The sequence below is a fragment of the Suncus etruscus genome, chromosome 13 (assembly GCF_024139225.1).
Source record: "Suncus etruscus isolate mSunEtr1 chromosome 13, mSunEtr1.pri.cur, whole genome shotgun sequence".
NCBI lineage: Eukaryota > Metazoa > Chordata > Mammalia > Eulipotyphla > Soricidae > Suncus > Suncus etruscus.
Genome location: NC_064860.1, coordinates 74,006,534 through 74,014,791, shown reverse-complemented (window position 1 = coordinate 74,014,791; position 8,258 = coordinate 74,006,534).

Genomic DNA, 8,258 nt, shown 5'->3' with positions numbered 1-8,258 from the left:
TGCAGAAATATATTAAAGAATCAAACAAATCTACCTCTAAATTTAACCAAATAGAAAGGCAACAACTTACTTTGGTAAGAAATTAATCCAGTAATCAGATACATTCAGAATTATAAGATAATAATGTAATTCAACAAAAGCATAATAAGATGAATATATAAAGTGCCCTAGAAAAGCAGTTGAGAAAGAATTAATAAGTTAAACAGTGTAAATCTTTCTAGAAGAAAAAATATGAGTAAAAGTTGAGGCATAAACATGCAGGATGTATTCAGACATGTGGAATAACTAGGTGCCTATAAAGGCTCCTTAGACCAAGGTTAGATGTGAGAAATAAATGTAAACCAAGAGAGCAATAAAAGGGCTGGCATACTATGATAAGGACATTAGGCTCTTATCTAATAGAGAATCACAAGTCTTAAAATACTTTTAAAAGTTGGAGAAAGGACAGGATCTATTTTTGATGCAGTAAAGTGTACAGGGAGACAGATAAAGCTTAAAGAAAGTGCTGTTGCTACTTTAAGGATAAGGGATAGGGAGAGAAAAAGATTAGGGTACTCAAGGATATGGCTGAAATTAGAATCTTTAGGTCATTGGACTAAAATTGGTCTCAGTCTTTACAAACTTTCTGGTCTCGGTCTTTACTGACCTTTGTAAGTACTTCAAATTGGAATTATATTTTTAGAGAAAAAGATAAATTTTAGGTTTGGGTTGAAGATTAAGATATAGACTTGGGTCAAAGGCAAAAGGAAGATATTGATGGTGACGATAGATCAATACTAGTTTCAGAGAAGAGCAGAAAAAGAGGCAACAGGACTGAGCAATTTAAGGTCTTTATGAGGTTAAGGATGATGGGTATATAAAAGTCATGTGAAAAGAAAGGAGATATTGCAGTTAAGCTCAAGGCCTGTGGCTGTAGAGTGCTAATTTTGGGAGTGATTATAGGGCTAAGGTGAAAAAGCATTATGAATTTATTCAACTTCTTTAAACCAATGGACACTTTCTTATAGAGGGGTTTTTTATATGATTTCAGACATCCATAGGATACACACAGACAATGCACATTTTCTAAGCATTAATTTTCTTATTCCTATTTATTATCGCTATTTACTAAAACTAATTCCTCTATTTCTTGACTTCTTTTTTTAATATATTTTTTATTTAAGTAACATGATCATATTTGGGTTACAGTCATAACCAGAACACCCCCCTTCACCAGTGTAACATTACCCCCTTCCCATCCCCTGCCTGTATTCGAGACAGGCATTCTACTACAGTTATTTGTTTTTAAGTTCAGTAAGTTGTATTTTTTTTTCCTTAAATGATAAAAGTAAAAAAAAGTAAAGGTGTGATAGTGGCAATCGCCGTTGTTTGCATAGGTCCAGAAAAATGGGGAAAATGGAAAAAAAAATCCTTGACCTGATTACTAAAAAGGCCTCACCTCAGTTTATTGGCATAAGACAGACTCTGGGTTCCAGGATCTACCCTGTTCATACCAGTCAACTCAGTTACCGTTTTGGTTTTGGATGCCAATCTATCCCCATCATGCCATGTTTCAACTTTTTCCACATCCACTATAGAGATGAGTCTGACTTTCAGAAACATGACTTATTAGCATATGGATCAATATTTTCCTTAATTTTTCTACAGGCTCTTTTCTCTAAAAATAAAAATAGATATACTTTCTCCTCTGACTCCTCAAAACAAATCCAAATCATGGCACTAAATTCAAAGTTCCAAACCTTGTGTTTTGTAGTGGGACAAATAGCAGACTGGGTCTCCTTAAGAATATAGTGTTTGTTTCAAAGGTCTCTGAGCCAAGTTATCTGTTCCCCCAATCCTCAATATAAACGTGCCAGAAATAGAATAATCACAGAAATCTTCTGTTTCAAAATGATAAAGCATATAGAGGCACTTATCTGAAATTCACCTATAACCAAATGTGGCCAGTGCACTATCTTTTAGGGTTAGAAAAGCAGCTGCATCAGGTGCTCTTCTCCTACTCTGGTTTCTTAACCCACTATATTCTGTTCTTCTTGACTTTCCTCTGAGTTTTTGACTCTGCTGTCACAGAGGGCTTGTCTTTTCTATGAGAAATGATCTGTATTTACAGTCTACTTCCTGCCTAAATAAAAATTCTTTTCATCTGAACTCATTCTTACAAATAGAAAAAAAAAAGAACTTCAACTCTTTCTTTTTCAGTCTAAGTACATATTCTCTTAAATACTTTGTGTTTTTCTTTGAATATTATTGGAAGTTCCTTTGTGACTTGAATGACACACTTTCCCTTCCTCAAGATGAACTTATCTCAGTTTTGCGTAGACCATTAACTCTAGGGGAAGAAACCTTAAAATTCTTAGAAAGTGACCGTTCTATTGTCAAGGGCTCTATTAATACCCACACTTTACTAAAGGACTTCATAGTCACATGCTTGATCTGTTCTTTACTTTGAGGCATTATTTTTTACTTTGATAATTGTTTTTCTTTTTGCAATCTGGGTAGGTATGTGATATGGAAAAGTTTTTTTATCTATAAGTCCTGACATATTTCGTCTAAGTGTTGTTTTTAACTATTTTTCTTTTGTGAGCTACACTCAGTGCTCACCATGATAGTTTGGGTTTCATTATTTTAGTTCGTCTGGTTCTGTGGTTTAGATGTATTAGATACTGAGTGCCATACCTTTACACTGCCATTATGCCCAGGAATCCTATCCTATCTTTCTCTTCTTACTTCCTCCCCATGTCAATCTTTAATTTTGCTATTGTTTTGAGCCACACCATTATATGTAGTTCTGGTTCATATAAAATCTAGCACTTCCAACCACATGGTTAGCCCTTTGAGCTGTTTCTCTAGTTCATTAGTTACAAACTTTATTTCCACTCTTTTATATTGCGTTTTAAAAATTAAATAAAAAATTATCATTTAAATAGACAATTTAAACATTCTACCTAGGAATCTTGAAGAATCCACATGATAAAGGATATGTTTTATTTTCTAAGTACAGGGGACTACAAATTAATTTGCTTCAGGCCTGAGCAATAGCACCGCGGGTAGGGCATTTACCTTGCTTGTAGCCAATTTGGGTTTGATCTCTGGCATTCCATTTGGTTCCTTGAGCCTGCCAGAAGCTATTTCTGAGTGCAGAGCCAGAAGTAGCCTCTGAGTGTTTCCTGGTATACCCCAAAACAAAAAGAAATAAACACAAAAACAAAATTAATCTGATTTATGAACCATGGCTGCACTCTTAAAGAATCTTCAAGATAGTTTTATCTTCTTTTTCATTGCTAAGATGTTTACAAGTTGAGTTTGTTTTCTTAATAGTCTTCTCACTTTTTTTTAAAAAATTTTTTTAATCTCTATATGCTACCAGGTCCTATGGCAAATACACACACACACACACACACACACACACACACACTGATGTTGAATTGATATGAATGATTACACTAGATTGTTTGTTGTCAATTTCATATCACATTCAACTCCAAATCATCTTTCTAAATTTGACACATTAACTACATTTCCAATACTTTTCTTTTCTAAAGTGTCTGAAATTTTTTACAGGTTTTGGGAGGCAGAGAAGAAAGAGCAGTGATTATTCCCTGTAGGTGTTGGTGGCCATTTGTGTGGGCAGCTATTGACAGCTCTTGTGTGCTCTAGGAGAATTTCTCCCAGGTATGAGAATGCAAACTGCTCTCAAGCAAGCTTTAGAAAACTGTCTGCTTTGGGACTTCACACGAACTTCAAACTTCAGTGTCTCTTTCTTTGACTTAGGTTGCAACTGTAATACATATAGTAATGTAGATCAGCTTTTTAAAGTACATCTTCACATTGGCTAGCTTTAGTAAGTACAAATTCTCTAAATATTTACCAAATATAAAACAAATTATTAATATTAACTTTTAAGAAACACCATTAACTCAGTAGGAATTGTCTATAAAGCAAAAGACCAGTAATAGTGTGAATATGTAATTGCTGTTAATTGTTATTTGAAGAGTTGATTTTTCATTTTTAATTAATGACATTATAGAATATTCAGCACTGAACACAAAACAATGTTACATAACCAAGATCTGGAGCTCTGCTTAACTACAATCTGGTATTCCTTCTGCTAATTAATCATGGTTATTTACTAAAACGTGAAGAAAATTTACCTTTTAAACTTGGATAAGACAGGCAGTGATTGACAGACATATTTAGTCTAAATATACACTGGTTTTATATATGCACACATATGGTATAAAATATGCATGGTTTTAGAAAGCCTGTCTCGAGTACAGGTGTGGGTGGGGTGGAGAGTAGGTAGATCTGGGAAATTGGTGGTGGGAATCCTGCACTGGTGAAGGGGGGGGTGTTCTTTACATGATTGTAATCATACAACTACAATTATATTTGTAATCACGGTGTTCAAATAAAGATAATTAAAAAATATGCATGGTTTTAATTAAGATGGCATCTTTCTATTATATTTTGAGATGGGGTTACTTAGTAGTATAGAATTCAATTCTAAAACAAGATTAGAATTTATATCTGGTTTATCTCTGTTTTATACAGAAAATTATCCTAGACTATTATGATACAAATTAAAGCACAGAGTGTTGTTGAGGGAATAACATCTTGAGACTAACTCTCAAGCATAGGACATCTGTCTATCTGAATGATGAAAAAGGAGAACTTTTGTTCATGTGCTTTGACTTAGTAATTTTTTATATGAGAATATTAAAACAAATAGTTTTATCTTCTTCAAGGTTTTAGAACTGATTTTTTTGTAATTTAAAAAACAAACAACTTTTCACTCAAGTTTGATTATTTCTATTCTTTCTATTCTATTCTATTCTACCACTTTAGTAGTGTTAATTATTATTTCTAGATTTAAATTATTTAAATAAATTATAGGGGCCGGAGCTGTAGAGCAAACTGTAAGGCATCTGCCTTGCTTGCGCTAGCCTAGGACGAACCATGGTTCCATCACCCGGCGTGCCATATGGGACCCCCATAGACAGGAGCTATGAGTGCATAGTTAGGAGTGGCCCTTGAGTGTCACCGGCTGTGGGCCCCCCCCAAAAAAAACACCAAAAATAATTATAGTTAAGACATACCAGTTAAGTCAAGTATTTTAGAGAAATTTATAAAATGTGTCTTTATATTGAACTGGTATAGCATAAATTTGCAATAAAAATGTTTAGTTTAATTCCCACATCTAAACAGTGTGTCTAGGTGAGATGTCTCTGCTTTTATATAGTCAGATGTGTTGTCCTTGCTAATATAGTCAGCTGTGTCCAGGAGACTCTAGAAGCTCTGCTGGCTCCTAATTCTGCTGCTTAATTTCAAGAATTGGCCTAGTCATGCTATATAGATGGGCTCAAATTATCTTATATCTATCTCACTCTCTTCACATAATTCACTCAGAAAATTTTATATACAATCCATTAACTTCCCAGAATTGACTACTTATCTCCTACTCAATTACTTCCCAGAATTAATCTACAGAAAACAGAAACTTCCCATCTATGCAACTGAGAAGATACACAACAATACTTACTCCCTATGACTGCACTAAGCAGGACTCTCTCTTTTGAGGTCTCCAGTGTGTCCTTTTGACTGGTGCATTCTTTTTTTTTTTTTTTTTTTTTTTTTGTTTTTTTTTTTTGGTTTTGGGTCACACCTGGCAGCACTCAGGGGTTATTCCTGGCTCTGCGTTTAGAAATGGCTCCTGGAAGGCATGGGGGACCATATGGAATACTGGGATTCAAACCACCATCCGTCCTTAATTGGCTGCATGCAAGGCAAATACCCTACTGCTGCGCTATCTCTCTGGCCTCCAACTGGTGCATTCTTATTAAACTTATTTTGTTCTCACCAAAATAATCTTGCTTTCTTGGTAAATTATTTTTACTACCCACCTCTGTATTACTGCCCTAATGAGCTCAGATATTTAAGAAATGGCATAGTTAAATAATGAAGATTCATGTCTTCTTAATTGATATAGAAAAATTGAAACTATCAGCTGAACTGAATAATCATATGTTGGAGAACTAAAGTGTTGAATCTCCTAATTTGTTTTCTAAATTTTGACTATTAATCAACAAATACTATGCAACGGAATGGCCATGGATTTGTATATTTAACATGTATACATAGAAGTCACAGCCTATGTATCAAGGTTTTTTTTTATCAGTAATTGGAGGAAAGAGATAAAGTTCTATTCTGTATTTATTAGTCAGTATCATACAACTTATGAATATGCAAATGAAACTGACAAAATATTTTCTTAAAGAACTCAGGTCACTGCACTGATTAGATAAGTATCTTATAGTGATAACCTGAAAACATTAAGTCTTTTTAAACCATTTTTCCTTTTTTCTTTTTTTAAAATATAAATTCTTTTTTTTTTTTTTTTAAATTTTTTTTTTATTTAAACACCTTGATTACATACATGATTGTGTTTGGGTTTCAGTCATAAAAGGAACACCACCCATCACCAGTGCAACATTCCCATCACCCAAGTCCCAAATCACCCTCCTCCCCACCCAACCCCCGCCTGTACCCTAAACAGGCTCTACATTTCCCTCATACATTCTCAATATTAGGACAGTTCAAAATGTAGTTATTTCTCTAACTAAACTCATCACTCTTTGTGGTGAGCTTCCTGAGGTGAGCTGGAACTCCCAGCTCTTTTCTCTTTTGTGTCTGAAAATTATTATTACAAGGGTGTCTTTCATTTTTCTTAAAACCCATAGATGAGTGAGACCATTCTGCGTTTTTCTCTCTCTCTCTGACTTATTTCACTCAGCATAATAGATTCCATGTACATCCATGTATAGGAAAATTTCATGACTTCATCTCTCCTGACAGCTGCATAATATTCCATTGTGTATATGTACCACAGTTTCTTTAGCCATTCATCTGTTGAAGGGCATCTTGGTTGTTTCCAGAGTCTTGCTATGGTAAATAGAGCTGCAATGCCCATGACATTCTTCAAAGAAGTGGATCAGACACTTTTGAAATTCATTTGGAACAATAAACACCCTCGAATAGCTAAAGCAATCATTGGGAAAAAGAATATGGGAGGAATTACTTTTCCCAACTTTAAACTGTACTACAAAGCAACAGTTATCAAAACAGCATGGTATTGGAATAAGGATAGGTCCTCAGATCAGTGGAATAGGCTTGAATACTCAGAAAATGTTCCCCAGAGATACAACCATCTAATTTTTGATAAAGGAGCAGGAATTCCTAAATGGAGCAGGGAAAGCCTCTTCAACAAGTGGTGTTGGCACAATTGGATAGCCACTTGCAAAAAATTAAACTTAGACCCCCAGCTAACATCATGTACAAAGGTAAAATCCAAATGGATTAAAGACCTCGATATCAGCCCCAAAACCATAAGATATATAGAACAGCACATAGGCAAAACACTACAGGACATTACAGGCATCTTCAAGGAGGAAACTGCACTCTCCAAGCAAGTGAAAGCAGAGATTAACAGATGGGAATATATTAAGCTGAGAAGCTTCTGCACCTCAAAGGAAATAGTGCCCAGGATACAAGAGCCACCCACTGAGTGGGAGAAACTATTCACCCAATACCCATCAGATAAGGGGCTAATCTCCAAAATATACAAGGCACTGACAGAACTTTACAAGAAAAAAACATCTAACCCCATCAAAAAATATAAATTCTTTAAGCTTAACCATTTTTTCTTATAGTAGTAGGTATTTTAATAACTTTAATTACTGTATATTTCATACTATAATACACTAGCTGGCAAATAAAATATCAGATACCATAAAAAGCAGTATGCCTAATTTATTCTTTAGATTTTTACTGAGATAGGATAATAAAAATTGAATATAAAATCTTTTTTAGATTGTTTGTTTTTTGGGCCACACCTGTTGACTTTCAGGGGTTTCTCCTGGCTATACACTCAGAAATTGCCCCTGGCTTTGGGAGACCATATGGGCTGCCGGGGGATTGAATTGCAGTCTGTACTATGTCAGTTGTGCGCAAGGCAAAAGCCCTGCCGCTGCACCACTGCGCTGGCCCCTGAATATGAAATCTTAAAAAGGATGTTAAACAGAAGTTGAAAGAAAATTAAATGTGACAAATAATACAGTTGTTGCACTAAAACATTATTTTTTAAGATGGTAAAAAAGTTTATAATGAAAAAGGAACTCCCCATGTTGACAGCAACTAAGTACAGGACTACATTCATTATAACATGATTTTTGGTTGTTGCTTGGTGACATTCCAGGCAAAGC